This window comes from Schistocerca serialis, chromosome 7, assembly GCF_023864345.2.
Source record: "Schistocerca serialis cubense isolate TAMUIC-IGC-003099 chromosome 7, iqSchSeri2.2, whole genome shotgun sequence".
NCBI lineage: Eukaryota > Metazoa > Arthropoda > Insecta > Orthoptera > Acrididae > Schistocerca > Schistocerca serialis.
This window is the reverse complement of record NC_064644.1, coordinates 573,881,906-573,898,670: the sequence shown is the minus strand read 5'-3', so window position 1 is coordinate 573,898,670 and position 16,765 is coordinate 573,881,906. Positions and strand designations below refer to the sequence as shown.

General features: G+C 42.1%; 1 protein-coding gene across 1 annotated transcript in view; it reads right to left on the bottom strand.

The window, feature by feature from the left end:
• The window catches only part of LOC126413258 (ras-specific guanine nucleotide-releasing factor 2-like), a 1,992,910-nt gene that overhangs the window by 786,782 nt on the left and 1,189,363 nt on the right, over positions 1-16,765 (bottom strand). The gene's annotated exons all lie outside the window — the stretch shown is intronic.

The window sequence follows — 16,765 nt, the reverse complement described above, 5'->3', positions numbered from 1 at the left end:
GATGTCAAGATCTTTTTTTTCAGAAACGCTTTTCTTGCTATTGCCAGTCAGCGTTTTATATCCTCTACTTCTGCATTCTCAACTACCGTTTCCCTTTCGAGTCCTTGAAGTCTTAACCGCAGTTTAGTTCTTGTAAAAGTTGTACATAATCTTGTGCCCCCCTGTTTCATCACGAATACCTCCCTATATTTCAGCTAAGACTGTCAAAAGCTTTCTCTAAATCTACAGGCTTGCCTTTCTACAGCCTGTTACTAAGCTCAAGTGCTAGGAGCAGTTTTGCAACGAGTGTTCAGTCACTTCACAGGAATCTGTGCTGACGTTAGTTCGCATAGCCTCTGCTTTACCCTGTCCCCTCTACATATGCCTTCAGCCTTCCAGCCTTCTCTTCTTTGCTTAGTACTGGCTTGCCATCTGAGCTCTTAATATTCGTATAGTTGCCTCTATATGCCCCATTTCTTTTTTAATTTTTTTTTGTCATTTACCTTTTCCCAGACACTCTTGATTAGCGATCTAAGATTCCTGTCAATGCAAATTTTTAGACGTCTGTGTTCGCTATGGCCTATTTAATTTGCTGCATTTATATATTTTCCCCTATTGTCCATTAAATTCACCATATCGCTTGTTATCCAAGGATTTCTACAGTACCTTTTCCGCATTAGCATCCTCTGATGCCTTCACTACTTCTTCTCTCAGAGGTACCTTATCCTCTGTTTCAGTCAGTCGTTGTGTAATGATCCCTTTAGCATTATTGACAAACTCTGGGTGTTAACTTATTTAGGTGCTATCTTCTTAATTTGCCACCTTTGCCATCTGTTTAGATGAAAAGCACAGTTCATAGCCAATAAATAATCGTCAGTCTACATCTGCACCTGTAAATTTGTTACAGTTTAAAATCTGAAGACTGTTCTACATATACAGCCTCCTTTTAGAAGCCTTAAAAGAAGTGTTGGCGATTATTAATTATGCGCTGTGTTATATTCCACCAGGTGGCTTGCTCCCTTCATTCCTTCCCCTGAGCCCATGTTCTCCATCTTCTCCTGATATCCCTGCTATCGAATTCCAGTCATCATATTTTAAATTTTTGTCTCTCTTAACTGTATGAATATTTTATCTTATCGTACGTTCATTGTCGGTATTGTCAGCCATATTAACTTGTACCACTATGCTAGGTGACAGTTGGATTTGTGTGTGTCGTGGCTATGATAACGGCAGTTTAGAGATGGAGTTGAGTATTGTGGTACTACTTCTTTGATTCTTTCAGTACCTAACAATCACCATGTGGTTAAAACATAAGATCTTAATATAGCAAAAAATACTACTGCATAGAAGGTAATGAATTTTCATTACAGGAAACTCCCTTTAGGTACTGTAAATTGCACTGCTAAATGCTGTCATTAGAGTCACTGCAAGTTTTTGATTTGGGGCGATATTGTTGTGGACTATATAATGAGTAATAGAAGACTTATGAGCAGTAATTCATCGAATCTGAAATAAGAAAACATGTATAACGAAATATGTGAAAGAATATATCGTGAAGAAAATAAAAATTTGGTATGGCTTCACCCAACTTCGTCTTTGCTTCACGTAGGTTCACCGTACAGTCAATTGAATGCACCGCGCTTTTCAGTGGGTCCACCCCCCCAAATTGGCTGTCTGGCTGCCGCTAGCGTCCGCTGCTTCCAGTTCCGCCGAGCCGCCGCTGCGGCGCTGCCGCGCCGTACTGAACTGGGGTCTTACACACATCGCGCGTGGTTTCCTCACTATAGTGCATTTAAAGTTGCGACTTTTGACAGTTCAGTACGGAGCGAGTGGAGGGAAGAATAGTGGCCAGCGTGTGCTTGCGCAACACCTGGCAGGCTCGCTTGACTGCGTGAAAAGCAAGCCGCGCAAGCCGACCAATCTCCGATCTTTCTCAAACGATTTTAAAGAAACTATTCGGTAATAAACTCTCATTCTCGCACGTCTTACAGTCTAAGTCTCCAGCTTCATGATGAACCGTCTTCCATTTCGTTGTTGTTGTTGTAGTCTTCAGTCCTGAGACCGGTTTGATGCAGCTCTCCATGCTACTCTATCCTGCGCAAGCTTCTTCATCTCCCAGTACCTACTGCAACCTACATCCTTCTGAATCTGCTTAGTGTATTCATCTCTTGGTCTCCCTCTACGATTTTTACCCTCCACGCTGCCCTCCAATGCTAAATTTGTGATCCCTTGATGCCTCAAAACATGTCCTACCAACCGATCCCTTCTTCTAGTCAAGTTTTGCCACAAACTTCTCTTCTCCCCAATCCTATTCAATACCTCCTCATTAGATACGTGATCTACCCACCTTATCTTCAGCAATCTTCTGTAGCACCACATTTCGAAAGCTTCTATTCTCTTCTTGTCCAAACTAGTTATCGTCCATGTTTCACTTCCATACATGGCTACACTCCATACAAATAATTTCAGAAACGACTTCCTGACGCTTAAATCAATACTCGATGTTAACAAATTCCTCTTCTTCAGAAACGATTTCCTTGCCATTGCCAGTCTACATTTTATATCCTCTCTACTTCGACCATCATCAGTTATTTTACTCCCTAAATAGCAAAATTCCTTTACTACTTTAAGTGTCTCATTTCCTAATCTAATTCCCTCAGCATCACCCGATTTAATTTGACTACATTCCATTATCCTTGTTTTGCTTTTGTTGATGTTCATCTTATATCCTCCTTTCAAGACACTGTCCATTCCATTCAACTGCTCTTCCAAGTCCTTTGCTGTCTCTGTCAGAATTACAATGTAATCGGCGAACCTCAAAGTTTTTACTTCTTCTCCATGAATTTTAATACCTACTCCGAATTTTTCTTTTGTTTCCTTTACTGCTTGCTCAATATACAGATTGAATAACATCGGGGACAGGCTACAACCCTGTCTCACTCCTTTCCCAACCACTGCTTCCCTTTCATGCCCCTCGACTCTTATAACTGCCATCTGGTTTCTGTACAAATTGTAAATAGCCTTTCGCTCCCTGTATTTTACCCCTGCCCCCTTCAGAATTTGAAAGAGAGTATTCCAGTTAACATTGTCAAAAGCTTTCTCTAAGTCTACAAATGCTAGAAACGTAGGTTTGCCTTTTCTTAATCTTTCTTCCAAGATAAGTCGTAAGGTTAATATTGCCTCACGTGTTCCAACGTTTCTACGGAATCCAAACTGATCTTCCCCGAGGTCCGCTTCTACCAGTTTTTCCATTCGTCTGTAAAGAATTCGCGTTAGTATTTTGTAGCTGTGACTTATTAAACTGATAGTTCGGTAATTTTCACATCTGTCAACACCTGCTTTCTTTGGGATTGGAATTATTATATTCTTCTTGAAGTCTGAGGGTATTTCGCCTGTCTCATACATCTTGCTCACCAGATGGTAGAGTTTTGTCATGACTGGCTCTCCCAAGGCCATCAGTAGTTGTAATGGAATGTTGTCTATTCCCGGGGCCTTGTTTCGACTCAGGTCTTTCAGTGCTCTGTCAAACTTCACGCAGTATCTTATCTCCCATTTCGTCTTCATCTACATCCTCTTCCATTTCCATAATATTGTCCTCAAGTACATCGCCCTTGTATAAACCCTCTATATACTCCTTCCACCTTTCTGCCTTCCCTTCTTTGCTTAGAACTGGGTTTCCATCTGAGCTCTTGATATTCATACAAGTGGTTCTCTTCCCTCCAAAGGTCTCTTTAATTTTCCTGTAGGCAGTATCTATCTTACCCCTAGTGAGACAAGCCTCTACATTCTTACATTTGTCCTCTAGCCATCCCTGCTTAGCCATTTTGCACCTCCTGTCGATCTCATTTTTGAGACGTTTGTATTCCTTTTTGCCTGCTTCATTTACTGCATTTTTATATTTTCTCCTTTCATCAATTAAATTCAATATTTCTTCTGTTACCCAAGGATTTCTATTAGCCCTCGTCTTTTTACCTACTTGATCGTCTGCTGCCTTAACTACTTCATCCCTCAGAGCTACCCATTCTTCTTCTACTGTATTTCTTTCACCCATTCCTGTCAATTGTTCCCTTATGCTCTCCCTCAAACTCTCTACAACCTCTGGTTCTTTCAGTTTATCCCATCTCCTTAAATTCCCACCTTTTTGCGGTTTCTTCAGTTTCAATCTGCAGTTCGTAACCAATAGATTGTGGTCAGAATCCACATCTGCCCCTGGAAATGTCTTACAATTTAAAACCTGGTTCCTAAATCTCTGTCTTACCATTATATAATCTATCTGATACCTTTTAGTATCTCCAGGATTCTTCCAGGTATACAACCGTCTTTTATGATTCTTGAACCAAGTGTTAGCTATGATTAAGTTATGCTCTGTGCAAAATTCTACAAGGCGGCTTCCTCTTTCATATCTTCCCCCCAATCCATATTCACCTACTATGTTTCCTTCTCTCCCTTTTCCTACTGACGAATTCCAGTCACCCATGACTATTAAATTTTCGTCTCCCTTCACTACCTGAATAATTTCTTTTATCTCGTCATACACATCATCAATTTCTTCATCATCTGCAGAGCTAGTTGGCATATAAACTTGTACTACTGTAGTAGGCATGGGCTTTGTGTCTATCTTGGCCACAATAATGCGTTCACTATGCTGTTTGTAGTAGCTTACCCGCACTCCTATTATTTATTCATTATTAAACCTACTCCTGCATTACCCCTATTTGATTTTGTATTTATAACCCTGTAATCACCTGACCAGAAGTCTTGTTCCTCCTGCCACCGAACTTCACTAATTCCCACTATATCTAACTTTAACCTATCCATTTCCCTTTTTAAATTTTCTAACCTACCTGCCCGATTAAGGGATCTGACATTCCACGCTCCGATCCGTAGAACGCCAGTTTTCTTTCTCCTGATAACGACGTCCTCTTGAGTAGTCCCCGCCCGGAGATCCGAATGGGGGACTATTTTACCTCCGGAATATTTTACTCAAGAGGACGCCATCATCATTTAATCATATAGTAAAGCTGCATGTCCTCGGGAAAAATTACGGCTGTAGTTTCCCCTTGCTTTCAGCCGTTCGCAGTACCAGCACAGCAAAGCCGCTTTGGTTAATGTTACAAGGCCAGATCAGTGAATCATCCAGACTGTTGCCCCTGCAACTACTGAAAAGGCTGCTGCCCCTCTTCAGAAACCACACGTTTGTCTGGCCTCTCAACAGATACCCCTCCGTTGTGACCTACGGTACGGCCATCTGTATCGCTGAGGCACGCAAGCCTCCCCACCAACGGCAAGGTCCATGGTTCATGGGGGGGGGGGGGGGGGGGGTCCATTTCGTTACTGGTCATATTTGTGGAGGGAAGAATAGTGGCCAGCGTGTGCTTGCGCAACACCTGGCAGGCTCGCTTGACTGCGTGAAAAGCAAGCCGCGCAAGCCGACCAATCTCCGATCTTTCTCAAACGATTTTAAAGAAACTATTCGGTAGTAAACTCTCATTCTCGCACGTCTTATAGTCTAATTCTCCGGCTTCATAATGAACCGTCTTCCATTTCGTTACTGGTCATATTTGTGATATTTCGATAGCATGTAAACTACTGCAAGAAATGTGTCGCTATGAATTTGTGTTTGGTGAGTATTAGGTTACATGTTGCTGCGTATTAAATGTAGATAATATATTAAATTATTCTTCAAACTTTGAAGGATAGCACTGTCTGTTTCCAGTTTTGAGAAAATGGAATGCATGTAAAGTGCTCCGTGAAGAAATCGTGCGTCAGTGAAAAGAAAATTATGATGAAATACACAAAAATTACTCTTATCTCACATATGGTCTATGAAACAAGACTCTGACAAATGAATGCGCGCAAAGACGAGAGTGTTTCGCCATGTGATTAACATACGAAACTTCCATATCTATCGCGACATTCAGGCAACTACAGATGTTTTCAACGAAATAAAGTAACTATTGAGGGCCATCGATAGCTAGTGAAACGAGAACTACTGTGGGTTTTCTAACAATTAGTAAACAAGTTACACGTTTATTTTTATACTGACAGTGGATCACTTCATAATCTATTTGCTGACTTGCCCTCATTTGTTAGTTTAATAGTACACTATTTCAGGACTCTATCGCAATTTCAACTGCATTGGAATTTTACTGGCGTGAATATTTCCAAACATTGCTATGTTTTGGCAAAAGAAGCAGATTTCAACGTGGCACCAAGATAAATTAGGTATTCCTCAAAACTCGTCACATTCCTTCATCAGGCAATGTCTCCTCAACTATCTTCTTGGTATGGCTGACAATTCAAGAGCAGTTCTGCAGCCAGCAATTCAACCTCAGTGAGCGTAAACTACGTGTTGTTTTTTGTCACATTACTTTTCACCTAGTCCCGTATACTCTCAATCGGATTTAAATAAGCATGATACGGTCGAATCCTGATTAAACTATGCCCTCTACTCTTAGCCAATTCGTCGACATGGTAGCGTGAATTTCTCTCGTAACAGTTGCATGATAGTTGCGTTCATAGACATGACTAGAGCATACGACAACGTGGGCATGTCAGTGTTACGCAAAGAACTGGAGAAACTTCAGATTCCTAAACCACTCGTGCGAAACATTGTAAGCTTCCTGAGCAAATAAGAAAACATTCTGCAGAACTTAACTACACTGGCACACCGACGAACTAGCAGATCACTCAAGCCGCGGTTACTTTTGGTTCCCTTGTTATTCAGTCCCTAAACTGCAGACCATCATGACCTCCACGCCAGAGACATACAAATCTTACATTACGCGGACGGCATGCGCATCTATTGCGTTGACCATCTTCTTGTCCGCCCCCGGTAGCTGAGTGGTCAGCGCGACAGAATGTCACTCCTAAGGGCCCGGGTTCGATTCCCGGCTGGGTCGGAGATTTTCTCCGCTCAGGGACTGGGTGTTGTGTTGTCCTAATCATCATCATTTCATCCCCATCGACGCGCAAGTCGCCGAGGTGGCGTCAAATCGAAAGACTTGCACCCGGCGAAAGGTCTACCCGACGGGAGGCCCTAGTCACACGACATTTACATTTACCATCTTCTTCAGCCCTGTTATCTGTAAATACACACTGCTGTCATACATCTGCATGACTGGTGTACACAAAGCGGCTACGAAATTTCTTGATAGCAAGTCTACTCTTATTGTCTGTGGTCTCCATAGGATTTCACTTCCCCAAAAAATGTAACTGGGATATCATTCTTTTCCATTTGAGAAAACCAGTATCTTGGGATGATTATCGATTATGTAAGATGGGCTCCTCAGATGCGACCAGTTGTGAAAGAGTCTGCAGTCTCATCATCACAGTTACAACTGGATTATGTTGGGGCTGTCATTAGCAGACAGCGATGTCCTTATACCGGTTCCTACTTAAGACACACTTTCATTACGGACACATGCGCTGCGGGTGAGCGTCAAACAGCACGCCCCAAAGACCCGACAAAATGCAGTACAAACCCTTACGCATTGTTACTGGAGCGTTCATGTCAACTCCAGCCAACGCATTACTGGTTAAAGAGAATGAACCACCGTTAAAGTTCCGACGAATATTCCCTTGCAAGAAATTCCTCCTGCGGTTGTATTTCGACCAATATGAGCGCCTTGACGGAAAAATCCCGGAATTCACATCCTACTGTCTGCATATTGGCTAAATAAGCAACTTGCGGCTGAATATATCATTGGATATGGAGGCTGATGCCAGGACCAGTTTAACGTTTCAAAACAGGACGCAACTAACGAACGTTACGGTATTGGAATTCCTCTCTCACAGTCACGATGTGGGCTTTTTGTATACATATTGCTCCAAGTCTAGTGACGGCGCTCATAGTGCCTTAGGCAAACCACAAGCCCAGTATAAAAGCTGGATCTACACTCCACTATTACAACAGCCGAGCGGCCTGTCGTTTGGGAAGCCCCACCGCTCGCACAGACCCAAACGTCATCGTATCTGGTGTTATGTCTGCTCTACAAGTGATTAGAAAACAATCATGTTAGTTGCACCAAACCCTTAGTGGCGGCAATTACCGATGTTGTGTTACGGGGTGCGGAGGAACTATCGCAACATCGCGATGGTATGGCTGAAAGACCACTCCAGGATACGTGGAAATTAACCAGCAGACGCACTAGCAAGGCAAGCATCTGTACATGGTGCTATTAAATACAGTGTTTCAAAAAGGACTTTACAGTTTTAAATAATTCATATAAATTTATTGAGAGAAGATGTATAGCTGGGTTTAGTGTTATTTTGTAGGGAAACGCATCAAGTTTTTTTTACCTTAAGCTAAAGATGTGGTATGCAGCTTCCGTTGGTTATCCTGCACACATGTCATCTGATGTCAATTTCATCCCAAACTCGCTGTATCATTGTAGGTTTAATTTGCTCAGTGGCAGAGTAAATTCTTGCTCTAAGTTCAGTTAGAGAAGGCGGCACAGGAAGTACAAACACCATATCCTTGATGAATCCTCATAAAAAGAAAAACAATCGAGTGGTGTCAGGTCTGTGAAACGTGGGGGCCATGCAATTGGCGCATCACGACCAGTCCATTGACCTGGAAAGCGGCCACTGGGAAAATCCCGGACTTCAGCCAGGTAGTGGGATGGTGCATCATCTTGCATGAAGAAAAAATTTCGTTCTTGGTCATCCTCATCGACCTGTGGTATCAAAAACTGTTGTAATATATCCAGGTACACTATAGCATTGATGGTTCTCTCAAGGAAAAAATGGGGGTGTACACTTTATTCTTGATCATTGCACAATATATCGTTCAGTTTAGAGCTATCACGAACATGTTGCATGTTTGATGTGGAATTTCACTGCCCCAAATCCTACAGTTGTGTGTGTTAACCTTGTGAAAAGTCGATTCGTCAGAAAAGATGATTTTGTCCAAGAAATGTTCATCCTCATGTAATCGATTTAACGTTTCCACACAGAAGTTCTTGCGAGCAATTTTTATCTTTGTCTTTTATTGCTTGTACGATCGTCTATCTGTACAGTTTCAAATGCAAACGGTTTCTCAACATACGTCAAACAGTCGTATGTGGGAGTTGGAGTTCGCGACATGCACGCCAGGTCGATTTCGTAGGAGTGTTGACGAAACGTTGTCTCACTCGCTCAACGACGTCGTCAGATGTGCTTGGACGACCTGATGATTTCCCATGTGTTACCGAGCACCCTGTTTCTATAAAACATTTATGCCACTCATAAATCGTAGGCCTACTAGGGGGATCTTTAGCGTACTTGGTACGGAAATTACGCTGAACTGTTACAGCCGACTTCGATTCTTCAAACCAAAGACACAGCTAGCACGCTCGGGTCCACTGAAGACAGCCATCTTTAACGCAACTGCCGCTAGCGCTCCCTACGGTGCGATTCGGGACTAGCGAACTACGCGAGACAAAACTTTACGTATTTCCCTACAAATTGACACCACAATCACCCATGTAGGTTGTACGAATTAATTTATATGTAGTTTTAAAACTGTAAAGTCCTTTTTGGAACAATTTGTAGGATAAAAACCCTCTCATCGATATGATACCCATGATCAGAAAACCGTTGTCATCGGCATGGCAAGAACAATGGTCGAGGATATTTAAAATAAGATTAAAAAAAAAGATGTTTCGATTCCAAGAGTACCGTGGCATAATAAGAAACAAACGTCGAGGAGTTTCGCGACAGTTATAGTGTGGTTGAAATTTCATCATTGGAAGTTCAGCAAACTCCTCTATCTGATCAACCCAAGCGCCACCCCTTTCTGTGTTGGCGGAGATGAAGAAAATCCAAATCACCTAATCCTGCGATGTTCTAGGAACACGTATCACATAAACATACTTGCAAGTAATCTTCAGGCCATCAATTCCCCGACAGCCTCCAAACCTTGTCATCCAGCGATTTAGCATCGTATAAAATCCTGTACGAATTCGTCAGTAGTGCCAAGATTCCGATACAGCTCCCTGCACTGCCAATCTCACGCTCTTGGTAATTTGAATGCCAGGGGCAGACCAAAGCACAATTAACTGATTGTATTCCCACGTGCTACTCAGCAGGATGTGGAGCACTCAGCCTGATTGAACCTGGACTGTCCCAAAAGTGTGCCAACGGCGATTTAGCATTTCTTATTGTGTTACCAGTAGGACTTACGACATAATACCTCTGTGTATTGTGGTTCAGTATACGGCGGACATAAAATTCGTTTAACGTCGAAATAAAGATAGAAAATAATTGCAAGAAATATTTATTCATGTTCTCATAACGTTAGACTGGAACTGAACATTAGAAATATGAACTAGAAAAACAAAGCAGAATGATAGAGAAAATGCATTTGTAGGTCAGCAAAAATAACCAACTAAAGGTAGAGAAAGACTTATCCAGCTTTAATGCCAACTTCAACATTCTACGCGACTGGCTCGAAATCTGAACAGACGTCATATGTAGAAACACGCCAACCAACTTTCGTTAATATTGTACAACTCCTCCTTGGTGTTGCGATTTTGTCCGTCAGTGTATGAATGATGCATAGTCAAAATTATTTATGTTTGCTGGCAAAATATTACCGCCTTACAACGGTAAAGACTATGCAACCCCGGATGCTCTGTCGAGGCTTCCGCAAAGATTATCTGAGAATTGAGATCTGATTGAACAAATTTCCGATGAAAGTATTGCCTGGAGTTGTACCGGGATATGAGAATTTTACTAGACACTGATCCTTGTTGGAGCAAAGTTAAACAGTAAATAACATAAAAGCCACGACACAAAGTCGGCCAGTATTGCGAGATACGTTACAATGTTAAATTTCATAAAAAAAAAACCGATTCAATCGCCTCGTGTCTACGCATTCCTTATGTGTACTGCGATTATCTTATATGGTGTACCTACCTGGCATGGTAGCACTTCGGAGTAGAATAATATAAGAAGAAGATCGCACTGCATTGTTACGTTCCTTATCTACATAGTCGCTTCCACCAGCTCTCACGCTCTTTCGTTGTATGTCAGAGGGCTAAACCCGTGAACATATCCAATAAGATACCTTAAGATCCGAATTTGACTTCGAAACCTGGAGAAATCGTATCCCTTGATGTCGCAGTGCCATTACCTAGGGTCGTGGGGGTGCTAAAGACCTTGTAGCTGTGTTTGATTTGTTTTCTAAATACCTTAGACTCTCTGTTACAACAACTGCTATTACACCTCCCTTAATCAGGACAGCATCCTGTGTCTGTAAACGACAGGCAGCGCCCTCCGACAACGCCGAGAATGTCGCATTGTTCAAGAGCAACAGGTTAGGCAGATTCTGATTTCGAAATTTTACCCCAAATCCAATCTCTCTAAACGAATTTTAGGGCCTTCGACCGATTCATTAGGACGTACATACTCCGCCAACAGAGCAGATTGGTCGAGTTTGTTGCCATTTTTAAACAAATAGTGAATAATTTGCCTCATGCATCCACGCACGACTCCAGCTGAGGTCAAGTTAGATACACTCCTGGAAATTGAAATAAGAACACCGTGAATTCATTGTCCCAGGAAGGGGAAACTTTATTGACACATTCCTGGGGTCAGATACATCACATGATCACACTGACAGAACCACAGGCACATAGACACAGGCAACAGAGCATGCACAATGTCGGCACTAGTACAGTGTATATCCACCTTTCGCAGCAATGCAGGCTGCTATTCTCCCACGGAGACGATCGTAGAGATGCTGGATGTAGTCCTGTGGAACGGCTTGCCATGCCATTTCCACCTGGCGCCTCAGTTGGACCAGCGTTCGTGCTGGACGTGCAGACCGCGTGAGACGACGCTTCATCCAGTCCCAAACATGCTCAATGTGGGACAGATCCGGAGATCTCGCTGGCCAGGGTAGTTGACTTACACCTTCTAGAGCACGTTGGGTGGCATGGGATACATGAGGACGTGCATTGTCCTGTTGGAACAGCAAGGTCCCTTGCCGGTCTAGGAATGGTAGAACGATGGGTTCGATGACGGTTTGGATGTACCGTGCACTATTCAGTGTCCCCTCGACGATCACCAGTGGTGTACGGCCAGTGTAGGAGATCGCTCCCCACACCATGATGCTGGGTGTTGGCCCTGTGTGCCTCGGTCGTATGCAGTCCTGATTGTGGCGCTCACCTGCACGGCGCCAAACACGCATACGACCATCATTGGCACCAAGGCAGAAGCGACTCTCATCGTTGAAGACGACACGTCTCCATTCGTCCCTCCATTCACGCCTGTCGCGACACCACTGGAGGCGGGCTGCACGATGTTGGGGCGTGAGCGGAAGACGGCCTAACGGTGTGCGGGACCGTAGCCCAGCTTCATGGAGACGGTTGTGAATGGTCCTCGCCGATACCCCAGGAGCAACAGTGTCCCTAATTTGCTGGGAAGTGGCGGTGCGGTCCCCTACGGCACTGCGTAGGATCCTACGGTCTTGGCGTGCATCCGTGCGTCGCTGCGGTCCGGTCCCAGGTCGATGGGCACGTGCGCCTTCCGCCGACCACTGGCGACAACATCGATGTACTGTGGAGACCTCACGCCCCACGTGTTGAGCAATTCGGCGGTACGTCCACCCGGCCTCCCGCAGGCCCACTACACGCCCTCGCTCAAAGTCCGTCAACTGCACATACGGTTCACGTCCACGCTGTCGCGGCATGCTACCAGTGTTAAAGACTGCGATGGAGCTCCGTATGCCACGGCAAACTGGCTGACACTGACGGCGGCGGTGCACAAATGCTGCGCAGCTAGCGCCATTCGACGACCAACACCGCGGTTGCTGGTGTGTCCGCTGTGCCGTGCGTGTGATCATTGCTTGTACAGCCCTCTCGGTGTCCGGAGCAAGTATGGTGGGTCTGACACACCGGTGTCAATGTGTTCTTTTTTCCATTTCCAGGAGTGTATATCGGGGTGTGAAATGTCAAGAGAGGAAAACATAAGCCATGCCCTCATTTCCTTAACAGCCGCTGCACGTCTTAGGGTCCTCACTTCTGCAAAAGGAAAACAAGAAATGACAGTTGCTATACACTGGTCTTTATAAGATTTTCAGAATCTCAAATGACTCTGTCTCACAGCCTATCCGGATTCCAGTAAGATTGAAAGGTTATATCACGACACAAATTAAAAATATATGTGCAACAGAGTTTTGTACATAGTTTCTTAATTGTAAATAATTTTTCTTCTGTTTATTTATTGTATTTATGTCATACAATGTATATGTATTTGGTACCATAAGACATGTTCAATGTTTGAATGTAATAAATATGGGTCACTGCAAATGTGTAAACACTAAATGTTGACGATTTTCCTATTTATTGCATTTAGTAGTAAGTTTTACAAAGAGGTCGAGACGCAACTAAGCAGAATGTAAATAGTTTTTGACTGACTAGCTAAAACCCTAACTGGCCTTGTACCTATGAAGTTATAGACATTTGCCTAAAGCACAGACAGTGTATTCTGCACGAAGAGATTATTTGTAAATAGTTGCATAAATTCTAAATGACGAGACATGTGTTTCCAAGCTCCTATAGAAAACAATTCTGCGAAAGTGATATTAATGGAAATGGAAACGCCTATTTGGCATCCTGCACTGACGTACTCAATAATGATTACGTTAAACGTAAAGACACTGCCTTAGTGGAACCCCAGGATGTGGTATTTATGTATACAGGGTGTATCATAATTAATGGCATAAACGCAAACAGTTTAAAGTACACGATACTAGAAGCAAAAAAGTCTCACTGAACATAGGGTCGAAAATGAATACCTTAAGAGCTAAGAGCAATTTTTCCATCTTCGATAGTGTGACGCAAACCTCTTCTACTGAAAACGCTTTGCTTTCCACATTTTGGGAAGTAGTAAAATGAACCAAAACAAGAAAAAACGTCCAGTAAACATTTCCTCTAAAATGCATACCTTAAAAGTTATGAGCAATTATTCATTAGAAGAGTTGTGTTTCCAAGTAGCGAAGTTGAGCACGTGCACATAGTTCTTAAGGTACGCATTTTACAGCACATGTTTACTGGACATTTTTTCTTGTTTTGGCCCATACTATTACTTCCCAAAATATGGAAAGCAAAGCGTTTTCAGTAGAAGAGATTTGCTTCACAGTATCGAAGATGGAAAAATTGCTCGTGGCTCTTAAGGTACGCATTTTAGACCCCATGTTTACTAAGGATATTTTGCTTCTAGTATCGTGTACTTTCAACTGTATGCGTTTACGCCATTGTACTACATGTGATATAGGGGAAATGAGAAGCCAGTCACACTAGTATTAAGCTAAGTTACTGTTTGCAATAAATATTTTAACAGATTATTAAGAAAACATCATGCCATATAATCTTTTGCTTACAGAATAACAGAAGCAAATTATTTTTATTGGCCCTTGTACAGACAAGTTTTCCATTTCATAATATGCTGGTAGCAAAGTGTCTTATTATACGATGTAATGAGAGTTATGAATTGTTCATCGAGTGTTTCACTCTAATGCTGAGCCCTTGATCCCTTTCGCGATCGCGGATTTTTTTCTTTGTTACGGTTTGCTTGTTACATAAGATACGTGATCGAGTAAATCATCATTTATCGCGTATGAGCATAAAACAATGGCATCCCAAGTACTGGAATTTAAATGCCTGTTATTCCATGTATAAAACAAAAGGAAAAAACCTAAAATTATTCGGAAATATCTGGCCATCTACTTTCATACGAGAATTACGAGCGTAAATGATTAAACAAAAAACAAATGGGTTTTGTAAATGAACATAATGACAGACACTGTATTCCGTGTAATACAAAAAATCTTTTGTAAAAGTACTGCTGAGGAAGTTTTACAATCTGTTAAGCTACTGCAGCAGGGGTCTCCAAACTTTTTAGTCCGCAGGCCACATTGACTCCTCCACGAAGTCATAAGGGCCAAGGTCTACCTAGTGGGATTAAAGCACCCTAGCACTCCATGATCACCGTAATGTAAGGCTAAAGGAAAGATGAAATCGCAAAAATCTAAGGTTGTGGGAATAAATAGCACTGAAACGAACTACGATTTTTATTTAATTACATAATTTTGATTGGTGGACGTACCTGACCGAAATTCTGGCGTATTTTATTCTGGCGAATTTCACCGACAAAAAATTATGTCACTGCATATTCTTCAAGAAAGCGTCCTGCAAAGTTAACGAAATCTCTAAATCATTGTTAGCAATACTATTACTGCAAGACGTAACAGAGGTAGAGTATGTCAACGCATTGTTATTTCAAGTGGCGCAACAATAAGTTTAGTTATAGCGAGTAGCAGAGCCAGATCATATATTTGATAGTTCTGTTGCGTGATTGTGTCTATGTTGCGAGTGTCTCACGAGTTTTTTTAGTGTTTTATGCGCTGTACTAGTAGGTGAGACGACGAAGTGTGGACAATTCAAAGTTTGAATTCGAATAGACAAGGAAAATCTGAAAATCGAAATCCGTATAGCACGACTTGAGTAGTTTTTCGCCGTATTTTTTAGTGGAGCTACAGTGTAATTGTGAGTACTTAATTTAGTAATTAAAGTTCCTTAAAAATAAATACATTGCATTTTGTTTAGGCAGACTGCTCCCTAGTTTTATTAGTATTAAATAGCACAATTTATTTTCAGGCTACAATCTTTTGTGAAGTTCTGTACAAATATGGAAAAGAAACGAAAGATTGACAGTGAATGTAGAATTTTTAAAGAGCAGTGGGGATGTGAATATTTCGTGGTGGAGTCAAGCAACTAACCAATGTGTATTATTTGCAATGAAGCAATATCGGTCTTCAAAGAAAACAATATAAAACGTCATTATGAGACTAAGCACTCTCAGAATTACTCCAAGGTTACAGGGTGCGAACGATTAGAAATGTATGAGTCTCTGAAATGCCAACTAAAAACCCAGCAGTCGCTGTTTAAGAAAGTAAATGCTGAACAACATGCATCAACTCGTGCTAGTTTTCGTGTGGCTCATTTAGCAGCGAAACAGTGTAAGCCATTTACCGACGGTGAATTAATTAAGAACTGCATTATGGCAACAACAGAAGAAATGTCTCCAGAAAAAGTTAATTTATTTAAAAACATATGTTTGCCGGCAAACACTGTGGCTCGAAGAGTAGATGACATTGCACAAAATATATCAGCACAACTGCGTGACAAAAATCAAGGCTTAGACTGGTTCCCTTTGGCCGTGGATGAGTCAACAGATGTATCAGATAGTGGTCAAGTACTACTTTTTATTCGAGGGATTGACAAAAATTATGAAGTGTATGAAGAGCCCCTTGATGTTGACAGTATTCACGGGACGACCACTGGCGAAGATGTTTTTAAAGGAGTTGAAAGGGCAGTTCAGAAAAACAATCTTCAGTGGCAGATATTAACATGTATTACAACTGATGGTGGCAAAAACACGTGTGGGAAAAATAAAGGTGTTGTTGCTCTCCTTTCTAAGGCCGTAGAAAATGACGGTGGCTGAAAACCATTAGTAGTGCATTGTATTATTCACCAACAGTCTTTGTGTGGAAAACATTTAGATATGTAAGAAGTTTTAAAATCAGTTATTTCAGTTGTTAATTATATCAGATCCCATGCACTCAGTCTTCGCTAGTTCCGCGAGTTTCTTGAAGATATTGAGGAAAGCGACTGGCCATATTATACTGCAGTGCGCTGGCTTAGCTGCGGTAAAGTTTTGACCCGTTTTTTTGAACTCCGAACAGTAATTGAAATTGTTTTGAACGAAAGGAATCGCCCTCTGGCTGAGTTACAGAACG